Here is a 13183-nt window from a genome sequence, read left to right on the forward strand (position 1 = left end):
ACGTAGGCCCTCTGCCTTGTCCTCTCTTCTACACAAGGAAGACCTTTATGACCCATGGAGATGTACCAATGATATGGAGTGAGATTACACCTTCTTCTCCAGCCCCCAGCAGTCTTACTCTCGGATCGATATGTTCCTAACTGATAACTTTCTCCTTCAATTGATCACTGAAGCGCGCATAGGTACAATTACTTGGTCTGACCACGCGCCCATATCCATCACACTATTCAAATGCAAAATGACTACACATCATACCATTTGGAGACTAAACACATCCCTCCTTACCAACCCATCATTTGAGGATGAGCTTCGATCCGAGATTGAGACCTACTTTGATAACAATGTACATTCTCTTGATGACCAATCTATTGTTTGGCATGCGCATAAAGCTTTCTCACAAGGCCTCCTTAAAAAATACGGAGGACAAGCTAAAAAGCAACATGCGGCCACCACGGAAAAGTTACTACAACAGATCAGAGCATTAGAACATGCCAATAAAAGAACACCGTCCACCATACTTTGCCTACATCTCAAAAATCTAAGATACAAACTCAGTGAACACCTACACAAGAAATTTGATTATTATGTAAGACACCTTAGGCTACAATATTACTCCTCGACTAACAAATCAGGCGCGTTCCTGGCCAAACAACTACAAAAACATCGAGCCAACAATAAGATACAGTTTCTATCCAACTCCCGGGTAAAAAGTTCATAATCCTCTAGATATAGCGAATGAGTTCAGGACATTTTACGCCAAACTTTACAATCTTAATGACTTGGACCAAGAAATCAAGCCAAACATAGAAGATATAGATGCGTTTCTCTCGTCTATTTACCTTCCCTCAATATCCACCGAACAACTAGAATCCATTTCTATGCCCTTCTCCCACGAGGAACTTCGAACAGCCATTTAACAATTACCCCTCCACAAGGCCCCAGGCCCCGATGGATTCCCAAACGAATACTACAAACACTTCTTTGACTTGATCACCCCACACCTATGCACCACCTTTAACCAAAATACCCTTACAGGCAAAATCCCCACGGAAGCACTAGAAGCCCTAATTGTCACCATACCCAAACTAGGCAAACCCTCTGATAAGCCAGCCAATTACCGCCCGATCTCACTCACAAACACTCACACCAAACTCTATGCAAAACTACTGGCTCAACGCATATCCAAAATTATCCCCCTCATAATACACCCTTACCAAGTCGAACTTGTACCCGGCAGACAGGCATCGGATGGCACTAGACGCCTCATCGATTTGATACAATTGGGTAGAGCAAGGTCAAACGCCTTCTCTCTTCCTTTCACTGGATGCAGAGAAGGCGTTTGACAGGGTGCATTGGAAGTACATGGAAAAAGTCATGTACAAGTTTGGACTGACATGGAACATCCTCAAGGCTATACTCAACCTTTACTCCTCCCCCAGTGCCCGAGTCTGGACATCAGGAATAACATCAGACCTCTTTCTTATCACTAATGGCACAAGGCAAGGGTACCCACTTTCCCCCTTGATTTTTGCCATGGTGATGGAACCACTTGCGCAAATCATCAGATCCACACCAGCAATTTCGGGCAACAAAGTAGGAGATGTTGAACATAAAATAGGTCTCTATACGAATGATGTTATTATCACTCTCACAAATCCCCAATCCTCCCTTCCCAGCGTCCAAAAAATACTGGAACAGTTCAGCTCAGTCTCTCTATAAAATAAACCACAGCAAATCCACCATGCTGAACCTAGGGATAGATCCTCAAATTTCACGCCACATCTCGACAAACACACCTTTCGCTTGGTCTCAGAGCTCATCGCTCCCGTACTTCGGAATTCAACTAACCTTCCTAAGTAAGTCACTGCTTCAATTAAACTATGCCGCCCTACAAGAGAAGCTTCTGCGCATCTCCAAAGATATGTGTAACTATACTGTCTCTTGGGCTGGTAGAATAGCTCAGGCTAAAATGTATCTAATGCCACATATTTTGTATATGTTTCGCACACTCCCTTTACCTTTGCTACCCAAACAACTGGCGCAATTACAAGGAATAATAAACGCCCACATTTGGCAATACAAACAACCCAGGCTCAAAAAGAACATTCCTCTATCTCCTGTACAAAATGGAGGGATGGGAGCCCCCAACGTCCAAGCATACTACAAAAGCAGTTGTACTGGATCAATTACGAGAATGGTGGTCGCCCACCTCAACCAAGACATGGACACAAATTGAAACCGTAGCTCTTACTGCAAGTCTGAAATACACCCTGACGGCTGTACTACTCACCCTGAAACCACGTCGTCACTTCCTGCATTCTGTAACTGCAGCATTACGAGTGTGGTCGGCCATTGCACAGAAATCCAATGGCATACCCAAATCTATTCTCTGCAAACTTCACATCCAATCACTGGAACTGATCTTTCCTAAATTACCCCTCAAGACATGGATACAAAACAGACTCACCAACCTGGGACAGCTCATCTCCACTTCAGGACCCCACCCATTCTCTCAACTACAACAAACATTTGACCTGCCTGCCAACACTTTTTTTTATATATGCGGCTCCGATCTATCCTCTCCACGCTGGGCTTCACAGAATGCGACTCCCTACTAGATGGCATTTTGAAATTCTACAACACCCCTAATCCAGCAGTTAAAGGCATTAATAAATTATATAAATTGTTGACAACGTCCTCCGAAGATCACACCTCTTCGTCCATCAACTTCTGGTCAATCCTCACAGACTCTCCACCTCAGTCCCCACTATGGCACAAAGCCTTGACCCTCCCCCTTCGAGCTTCATGATGTATTTCCCATTGGGAATCAGCGCAAAAACTGTTCCATAAGTGGTACTTCACTACAGCCAGATTGGCAAATATCTACCCATCTACCTCCTCTCAATGCTGGAGAAACTGTACGGGAAAAGGCACCCTGCGGCACATATGGTGGGACTGCCCTAACATCCACAATTACTGGAAAGAAGTGTCTGCCCTCATCTCCAAGCTATGCAAAATCCCTATACCGATATCCCCGCTGGACCTTCTTTTGGGCCTCAACATCCCCAATTGGCCCAAAAATGTCAGAGTATTGGCAATTCACATTCTAATCGCAGCTCGTTTAGCTCTAGCAAGAAAATGGAAAGCGCCACAACCTCCCTCCGGCTCGGATCTCATCACTCTGCTGAACAATCACTTCCAAATGAAGGCCTCCTTCGCCAAGTCCAACCTATCTACCACAACGTTTTGCCTCAACTGGGAACCATGGATCACTGACCCAAGGAGCACGACACTTTATTAATTATTTCCTCTTCATAAGATAGGAACTCTCTGGTACTACTAATCTTTATCTCCACAGGTTGCTACAACCCCTCACATCTAACACACACATAATATATGGGCCCCCAAACTAAACCACGGCTCCACATAGATGTACCTCTACCAGTTGCTCCTCAAGACGGGACTCATAAATGCATAATGTGCTTATAACAAGTAGGTTTACAGGTTTACAAGTTACCTTTGCTCCTCAGTTTTAAGTTTGCAGATCTAGGATGTTACAGGTTATACAAATATCTAGATCTTGACAGTTGATTAATGATGGAGTTGCCTCTAGTCCCATGGCACAGTGAGTGCCCAGTTTGGGGATTGGAGGTGGCACTTGAACTTTAAAACTAAGTGGTTATGTATTTGTTGTTACATTTGTTACAGCTTGACAATGTCCGCTATGTTACTCACTAAGCAACGTAGTTTGCTAATTATCTCAACCTTCTGTACTGATACCCTGTGAAAACTTCAATAAACTTATTGTTAAAAGAAAAACGCTGGATGAAAAATGCTGATAATAGCACTTTTGTGCCAGCTTCTAGTAGTATTTTAGTAGCTTTTAGGAGTATTTAGGATCATTAGCATTTTATTAGCGTTTTTTTAGTAAATGAAGAAAAAAAAAAAAAACAGATAAAAAAAAGGCTGTTTTAGACATACATTTTAGACTCCATGCACACTAGCGTTTTTTTAAGCTCCTAGAAGCTGTTATTAGCATTTATTTCTGCTCCTAGAAGCTAAATAGTGTTATCCTATGTGTCCATGCACACTACTTTAGACCATTAGCGTTTTTTGAGCTTGAGTGCCTAGGTTCAGATAAAAAAAATCGTTTTTGCTGAGTTTCCTGGAGAAACGCTCCTAAGTGCTGCTAAACGCTCCTTCCAAACGCTTTTGAGCTTTTTTTTCTTTTACTGAAAAAATGCCAATAAAATGCTAATGCTCCTAAACGCTCCTAAACGCTCGTAAAACTCTGCTAAAATGCTGTTACAAAAAGCAATTACCAGCGTTTTTTATCCAATGATTTTCCAGCATTTTTTTAGCTTAACAAAAAAACGCAAGTGTGCATTTAGTAGCATTTAGAAGCAGTTAGGAGCACTTAGAAGCATTCAACATTTTTTCTGCTGGAAAAACGCTCCTAAAAACTCTACAAAAACATTTTTTTTTCTGCTTATAGATGCTGAAGCTCAAAAAATGCTAATAGCCTAAAGTAGTGTGCATGGACACATAGGATAACACTATTTAGCTTGTAGGAGGAGAAAAAAAATGTTATTAACAGCTTCTAGGAGCTTAAAAAAACGCCATGGAGCCTCAAGCTTTCGAAAAAGATGAGGACTGTGGCTGTGCAGAATTTCTGTACTGAAACATTTATCAGTCAGGCTTTCTGTATGTTATAGGCAGGAAGAAGAGTGTTCCTGCAGCTCCAGGAGGTGTTTTCCAGGACCACCAGGTACAGTAAAGTAAGCATTATGAATTAGCGCAGTATGGCAAAGTCTGAATAAAGAATGAGACTATTCAGGGGGTAGGCCTGCTTTTTGTTACACTTCAAGGTTTCATTTTCAAATTTGACTTCAGTGTAGCATTGAAGCCCAGCTAGGGTTGCCATTTTTTCTTCAAGCCAAGCTCAAAAACGTTAGCAGCGCACAGAAACATTTTTTTTTCTACCACACAATATAGGATTGTAACAAACCTGGGACATCTTTGGGCGCTCGAAAGAGAATAGAAATGCAGCATGTATAGTGCCCCCTTACCATCCTGTCAGGCCCTGTTCCGAGCCACATTTCTGTCTGAATATTGTGTTCGGGTTTCAGGCGGACTGAAACCTGGACACGTGATTCAAAACCCGGACTGTTCGGGTAAATCTTGGACAGGTAGCAACCCTAAGCCCAACTCCAGGAAAATTTAAAATAATCCCTTGAAGAGGGATTGCGCCTGCATGGCAAAGGTTAATAGCTTGTTTTTGCCTAGGGAACAGGAGAAACCGTTTTACTTACCTAGTCCTTAGCAAGAGTGATCCCCTACATTCCAGCAGTGGACTGTCCCATGGTATCATCACATCCAATGCATGAATATGATTACGCTAAAATTGTTGACTTGAAGCATGGGGGAGAAGACACTGCAGGGACCTGTCCAGCTGTGGGGAGGTTTGGAGGATCGGGTAAATAAATCCCTATTTTTTTTGTTCCCCTAGAAAATGGCCCTCTTGCAGTGTAGACATAGCCCCACTTCAAGGGATAGATTTTTACTTGCCCCGAGCTGCGCTTTAACATTTTAGGTATCTACCAGTTCCTGTAAGAGACAGATTATAATGTTTTAAACACTAAAAATACATAATCCTCCAGTTTGAAAGAAACACTATTTCTTTTTAGCATGGCAATTGTCTGGGGTAATCCATTCCAATGTGAAATATTGCCAGCAGACACCAAAGGAAAGCCACATTGTCATATCTCATTATAGCATATCCCTGTGAAGTCAAATTGTAATGGCTAACAGATGTAGACAAACCTCTACCCATAAATATAGTATAATATCCACTAACAGTGCAGTGCATGAGAAGTATAAACGAGGATTCTAAAAGAAGTGTTTGTATTGCAGTATTGCACCCAATCCTGGTTATACATACATTGATAGGACCTACTTACTGACTCACGTTAAACCTGTCTCAAATTCAGACATACACATATGCATCTAAATTACTCATCAATTTAAACTGAAAGGAGAAGTACAGCCAAAGTTTGTTGGGCTGTATTTCTCCTATGGATCCCAGGAGTGCAATTCGTTCTCCACTCCTGTGTCCCATTTTCAGCAGACAGCGGGCTGAAGTCTGCTGTATGCTGACGTCACAGAGCCTGTCCAGGCTTGGGCAAGTTTGCAACAATGGGGTCAGGATCTACCCACATGCCTGAGCCAGCTGCTCCCGCCCCCTCCACAGCCCAGCACACCAGTGAGCGCTGGAGGGGCAGAGCAGAAAGCTGCTGACTGATAGTCACCGGCTCTCTGCTCAGGGAGCTCTGAGAACCGAATGATCAGCGGTGTTAGATCGCTTGGTTCTCAGTGTTAGAGGCGCCAGGGGACCGATGCACCATCAGACCAATGCTGCATCCACCTAGGTAAGCATGATTATTAAATTTAAAAAAAAAAAAACATACTTCTCTTTGAACCTGTGGCCAGACTAAGGACATTCAAATATATTCCTAACAAACAGTGGACAAGCTTTAAAAAAAAAAAAAACATCACATAGCCACACTTACATGTAACATTGTTTGATTATCTGAGTTGTTTTCCACTCTGTTTTATTCAGCGCTGGATTTTTTTCCTATCAACGCTTTTGTTTTTGTGGTGGTTGCTATTGCTAGTGCTGAAGCCATGTCCCCCCATGAATTCCACGGATGTGTTCAGCACGTCGATGTGCTAGAATTTACCCTTTCTGATTGTGTCAGGTTTATAAATCCTTGGTTGTCTTTGAAAATGAAAATGAGCTTTGACATGTCTACACCCATGTCCAATAAAAGTTGGAGAATCCATATTGCTTCTTGTAGTTTTACTATTAGGGAGGGAGTTCTGTGAGTGTCTAGTTTTTCCTTAAAGCGATTTTATTTTTCTTTCTCCATTTATTGGCTTTGCTTTTTGCTAATTTTTCTATATCTTCTATATCTTCCTGGATGTTGGTTCAATATGCTATGTGTCCTAGCAGCATATGACAGTTTGCGGGGTGGTATCCCCTTTGTCATCTAAGTGGATCTTCTTTTTTCAGGCTGTTCAGCAGGATCTAGTGGGAAACTTAAGTTATAAGTTCTAGTTCCGACTCTTGCTCTGACTCCTGCGTGGCCTCACTTTGGTCAGCTCTTTTTCCTGGATCACTGGGCAGTGTCACATATCTGGTGAAGATCAAGTTGTAGAGGGGGCTTCTCATGCACCCAGTGCTGGGACAAGGCCATTTGGTGCCCAGGGCGAAGATGGCAAACTGCACCGACCCTCCCCCCCACCACCACCGTTTTTAAGAAAGAATCAATGTTGTTTCAAAACAAGAATATACTTATTATTATTATTATTATTATTATATTAAGGGACACTCTGATGGACAAATTGTATGTTAAGGGGCACCCTGATGGGCACATTTTATATTAAGGGGCACCCTGATGGGCACATTTTATATTAAGGGGCACTCTGGTGGGCACAACAAAACGTGCCCCTTAACGTAAAATCAGAGAATCAGAGTGCCCTTTAATACAAATGTTGCTCTTAAAATAAAATATGCCCATCAGAGTGCCCCTTAACATAAAATGTGCCCATCAGTGTGCCCCTTAACATAAAATAAGGGTCACGCTGATGGACACCTTTTATGTTAAGGGGCACTCTGATGGGCACATTTTATTTTAAGGGGCACGCTGATGGGTATATTTTTAATGTGCACGCTGATGGGCACATTTTATGTTAAGGGGCACTCTGATGGGCACAACAAAATGTGTCCATCAGTGTGCCCCTTAAGGAATGTGCACTTTAAAAATATACCCATCAGAGTGCCCCTTAACATAAAAAAAAGGTGCCCATCAACATGACCTTTAACAAAATATGCCCAGCAGTGTGCACAAGAAAAATATGCCCATTAGTGATCACTAGTTAACATGTGGCCCACATACCTTGAATGCAGGAGGGCACAACTGAAATACCGAAGGAGCGGAAGCTGGGAGATATCAAGAGCCAGGAACCGCGAGTAGCAGGGGGGCGACGCGTGGGGCATGCACATGATGTCACGTCCCTACTTGCAGCCCGTGAGTGCGAGCTGGTTTTCTGTCAACTCTGAGACCTGCGGTGAGGAGCAGAGGGTGGGCGCACGCACGCAGCATCACTGGTTGCTGCGGAAACCCACAGTAACAGCAAACCAACGCTTGCTGACATTTACAATTATACTGGGGCCTAGCGGTCTGGGCAGAAGCATCACTCGGTCTGGACTCAGACCGCGGGCCACCATTTAGTGATGGCTGTTTTAGAAGGACACCTCACTGCGCCCCCCCACCCCCAATAAATTGTACCGCCCAGGGTATCCGCCCTTTGCGCCCCCCCTTGTACCGGCTCTCCTTACACCTCTTGTCCAACACCCCTGGTAGTGATGACAGGAGGTGTGAGGACACAGAGTGGCATGAGGGGCAGTGTAACAGGCACCGCCAGCTGAGGTTTGCAGGTAGCAGATAACTGTGGATCACCCGGCAGAATCCAGTAACTGGAACACAGTACGTTTGATCAGTAGGCAGGAGTATAGGCAGGACACAAGCCAAAAGGTAATCAACAGCTGGGCAGCAAGGTACAGGAACATCAGGCAGAGACAGAGTCAGGATACAGGCCAGGGTCAGTACACAGTCGGGCAGTAAGGAGCACAAGATAGCAGCAGAGTCAGAGTGCAAGCCAAGGTCACAGCAGGCAGACAGGAATCAGAGACTGGTCAAAGGGTCGAGCAAAAATAGGCAGATATAGAGGGTCAAGGCACGGATTAAACAGGAACTAGCTGAAGACCACTCAGCAATCTGTTCATGCCACAGTCCAGCTTAAAGAGGACCTCCGGCTGACTCCCCAATTTTTTTTAATGACCCTGTTTACCTGAAGGTGGTATCTGCACATTTCAGATACTCACCCATCCAGTGGATCCAGCGTTGTCCCACTGAGATCCTCTTACGCCTGGCCACAGCTCCATCCTGCACCGCCATGTTCTCTCTGACGTTATCAAGAGGCCTGCCAGCTCTTCTGGGTTCAGCGGGTGGGCCTCTCGATGACACGCCGATAGGCCTGCCACTCCTCCTTTCCTTGAATGAAGGTCTAAGCCTCCTGGCATACATGACTTGCATATCCCTGGAGGCACAGCGGGCAGCATGCATTACAATCGCCTAATGCCGCGTACACACGAGCGGACTTTTTGACCGGACTGGTCCGATGGACCGAATCCGGCAGACAATTCGACCGTGTGTGGGCTCCATCGGACCTGCAGCTGACTTTTTCGGTCAAAAATCTGGTGGACTTTAGATTTGGAACATGTTTCAAATTTGTCCGACGGACTCGAGTCCAGTCGAAAAATCCGCTCGTCTGTATGCTAGTCCGACGGACGAAAACCGACGCTAGGGCAGCTATTGGCTACTGGCTATGAACTTCCTTATTTTAGTCCGGTCGTACGTCATCACGTACCAATCTGTCAGACTTTGGTGTGATCGTGTGTAGGCAAGTCTGTTTGTTAGAAAGTCCGTAGACAGTCTGTCGTAACTCAGTCGAAAGTCCGTCGGAAAGACCGTCAGACCTTTGATGCCGAAAAGTCCGCCCGTGTCTACAGGGCATTAGGCAAATGACGTGCATTGGGAGGCGGGGCCAGACTTTTTTATCCAAAAAAAGGTTAAACAAAACAAAAAAGCCTGATGCTTATGCAGGATGGGAGGAGGGGTGGAATGGAAGGAACATAAGGAATAGCGTGAAGGTCTGCTTTAAATAGGTCTTTTGGCTCCAGTAGCAGGGTGCGTGCGTGTGTGTGCACGCAAATGCACATTCTGTTATTATCGTCTTTCCTTTCCTCAGACAGTGACAATGCAAAGGAAATGTCGATAACCAGCATTTGTTTACATGTGATCAGCTGTGACTGGACATAGCTGATCACATGGCAAAGAGCCAACGTCATTGGCTCTTTACCCTGATCAGTGATGCGTGTGTCCCAGGGACAGAGCTTCACAATCGTTCACCGCTCCCCAGGGGCACGCATGCATGGCAAGAAGGGGAGGTCATTATATGACAGCCACATGGAGGGAAGAAAGGCCCATCAATCTGCTATAGGCTGGGCGGGAACTGGTTAATGTCTGATCGCTTTTCCATTTGTAGAAAAGTATTTGTTTTATGTTACAATTAGAGGAACTTTTTGCACTGGGTTCTTTTTATTTATTTTTCGCAATTTAAGGGCCCATTCACACTACGAATCACACAGGAATGTGCTACGTGTTCCCGTGCGATTCACATGTGATCTGGGTGCAATGCAGTGCGATTTCAGCCCATTCAATTCAAATGGGCTGAAATTACACTGCAATACTCCAAAAGTAGTGCATGCATTACTTTTAGAAATGCACTGTAACTGGATTGCATGGCACTTCTACCATGTGCTTCGATGTGGGCAAATTCACTGCAATTGCGACCCGTGTTTGGGGTGTCCTGAACTTTGCATTGACACCCACTGCAGATCGCAAGGGCAGTGCGGGAAATGCGCAGGAAACGCAGGTTTCCTGCAGCGCGTTCCAATGTGAAGATGATGCAGCCATAAGACCGTACAGTAGAAGAAAATATTACAGCGCACACATGCAAAAAAGACATTTACCTCCAGCAAGGCTAGTTTAAAACACCTAAACATTTTCAAAAAAACATTATCAAAAAATATGGGGATTTGGTCACACCATATTGCTATATGGTGCTAAGCCCACTTACTGCGACAAAGTACCCCATGATTAGTGGGTCCTACACTATCCATAGATTGGGAGATCCTGCTTCTCTGAACCATGAGAGCTACACTCTTCTAAATGGGAGAATTTAAAGGTCTCCACCTATGACACAAGTGGACACTAATGAGAGGTACTTAATGAGGGAATAGGGTGCTCCTATCCCAAAAGGATTTGGTCAGAATCCATACAATAGACAAACAAGATATTTGGGGGCACACCCTAAAAGATGCATTAAAGATGGTGCAGCCATAAGACCGTACAGTAGAAGAAAAAAATATTTTCTTCTAGTGCAAAGTTAAAGACACCTCAAATGCAGTTTGCAAATGTAGTGTCGTTTGCCCGCAACAGATCTCATGGTACAAAAGTACTATGTGATCCGGTTGCCGTACATTTCAAAAAGTAGTACATGCACTACTTTTAGTGCGGTGCAGTGAAATCGCACTGCACAGAACTGCATGTAAATCACATGCAGTTCCTAGTGTGAAAGGGCCCTTACTGTGGTTCTCTGCGGGGCTACCTGTGTCCTAATCAATTGACTGATACTGTGTTTGCTGCTTTGGCAGATTGATAATCTTTGAGCGCATGGAATTTTTTTGTGTGTTTTTGGGGTGATAAAATCCGAATCCCCAGCCACTAGCCGGGGATTTGAATCTTTTAAATACCTGTCTTCCATTCTCTTAAGCCGAGTACACATGCACCAAAAATCATCCGACTTTTGGTCCATGTTTATAGCTGTCCGTCTGACAGAAGCCAGTCTCAGAAGCATGCTGGAAAACCAGCATCCAATCAGCACTCACAGCTAGCAAATCCCAGAACACATTCGCTCGGTTGGGAGATTGCTGTACTAACATCAGATGTGTTAGTGCAGTAATCTGTAATTTTTTTTTCCTTCAGCCCACTGGGTTGAATGAAAAAAAAGTCCCCTGTGTACCCTCTCTCCTACCACACACAGTGTGGAAGTTTTAATTTGCCTCACCTGCCAACTGCCTGTAGCCAGTGAGGGGAAGCAGGGAATGCATAACCCTGCCCCCCCACACAATGGAGCACAAATAAAGTGTATGCCATATCGTGTTGGGGGGATTGCATTGTGGGTTGGGGGCAGAAAAATGCACCTTCATTCTGAAATCTACATCCTAGAATGTATTCATAGATATTTGGGTGGCATAAATTCAGATATAAAACATACACTATATTGTCAAAAGTATTGCGATGCCTGTCTTTACATGCACATGAACTTTCCTGAGAGGGGGAACTTGGTGGTGGTAGCTAATGTTTCACAACAAGTTCGGGTATTAGTCCATGTAAGGATAAAATGATGCTGAATAAATGGAAGGCAGCCAGTCTATAAAAGCTAGAAGAGGCTCTGGAACAATAAAATAGAAAGGACGGCACCCTCTAAGTGCAGCATGTATGTTAAAAATATTTATTACAATAGATAAAAACACTCACATTTGAGTTGCTAAAAACCAGCATATAAGTAGTTTCATCCGCGTGCTCTCGGGGGATGTGGGTGTCACGGGCCGGTGGGGGGGTTCCTGGGATGTGAGTTCTGTGACCTGGGTCCTGGTAGCTGTTGTGCCAAGGGTCCTCAGAGCCTCCGGGCAGCCAGGATGTTGGTCATAGATCCTCCGTGGAGCGCCGTGCTGACCTGAGTCTTCACATCCGGGAGTGGGGTGAGGCGGGCGGTGCTTCGCGTTCAGAGCATGCATGCTCCTTCATTAGGCTTTGTGCACTGGTGCACAGTCATGTTGGACCAGGAAGGGGCCATCCCCAAACTGTTCACACAAAGTTGGGAGGATGAAATTATCCAAAATGTCTTGGTATGCTAATGCCTAAAGAGTTCCCTTCACTGGAACTAAGGGGCCAAGCCCAACCCCTGAAAAACAACCCCACACCTTAATCCCCCCTCCACCAAATAATTTGGACCAGTGCACAAAGCAAAGTACATAAAGACATGGCTGAGTGAGTTTGGGGGGGGAGGAACCTCAACCCGATAGAACACCTTTGGGATGAATTAGAGCGGAGACTGCGAGCCAGGCCTTGTCCTCCAACATCAGTTCCTGACCTCACAAAAGCACTTCTGGAAGAATGGTCAAACATTCCCATAGACACACTTCCAAACCTTGTGGACAGCCTTCCAAGAAGAGTTGAAGCTGTTATAGCTGTAAAGGGTGGGCCAACTCAATATTGAACCCTACGGACTAAGACTGGAATTCCATTAAAGTTCATGTGAATGTAAAGGCAGGCATCCCAATACTTTTGACACTTTTGAAAATATAGTGTATGTTTTATATCTGAATTTATGTCACCCAAAGATCTATGAATACATTCTAGGATGTTGATTTCAAAATGAAGTTTATTTTCTGGACTTTACGTTATCTTTATGACAAAAGCAGAGATCCACA

This window comes from Aquarana catesbeiana, linkage group LG03 (genome assembly GCF_042186555.1).
Source record: "Aquarana catesbeiana isolate 2022-GZ linkage group LG03, ASM4218655v1, whole genome shotgun sequence".
Classification (NCBI taxonomy): domain Eukaryota; kingdom Metazoa; phylum Chordata; class Amphibia; order Anura; family Ranidae; genus Aquarana; species Aquarana catesbeiana.